The following is a 480-nucleotide window of genomic DNA, read 5'->3' as shown; positions in this document are numbered from 1 at the left end:
ATTGTTTTTGGTGTTTTGCGATAAATTTTTTATATTGATTTTTTAAAATTTATTTTAGTCCGAATTTATCATCTTTACCCTTTTATTCCCCCTTTTTTTTTAAACAAAAAAAAGAACGAACTGCAAAGCAAGGAAAAAAAACCCTCAATGTTGGGGGGGAAAAAAAAAGGAAAAAAATATAAAAATTTGGCGTTTTAAGTGGGACAATTAGATTTAGAAAAAATAATGTGAGTGAAAAGAATATGAAAGAAGAAGCAAAAATAATAAAAAAGAATAATTAAAAAAAAACAGATCCCAAAGTGTTATTTCAATAAAGTAAAAGGTAATGTAGTGATAAACGAAAAATAATAAACAACAATTTTGGTTTGGGCGGGAAAATTTTAGAGAGAGGAACCCCGCAAAAAAAATGATAAAAAAAAAAATCCAATTCTCAATATTAACAGATTAAAGAAAAGAAAAAAAACTAAACCAGAGGAGACT

This window comes from Penaeus monodon, chromosome 24 (genome assembly GCF_015228065.2).
Source record: "Penaeus monodon isolate SGIC_2016 chromosome 24, NSTDA_Pmon_1, whole genome shotgun sequence".
In the NCBI taxonomy this organism is placed as follows: Eukaryota; Metazoa; Arthropoda; class Malacostraca; order Decapoda; family Penaeidae; genus Penaeus; species Penaeus monodon.
This window is presented reverse-complemented; position numbering follows the sequence as displayed.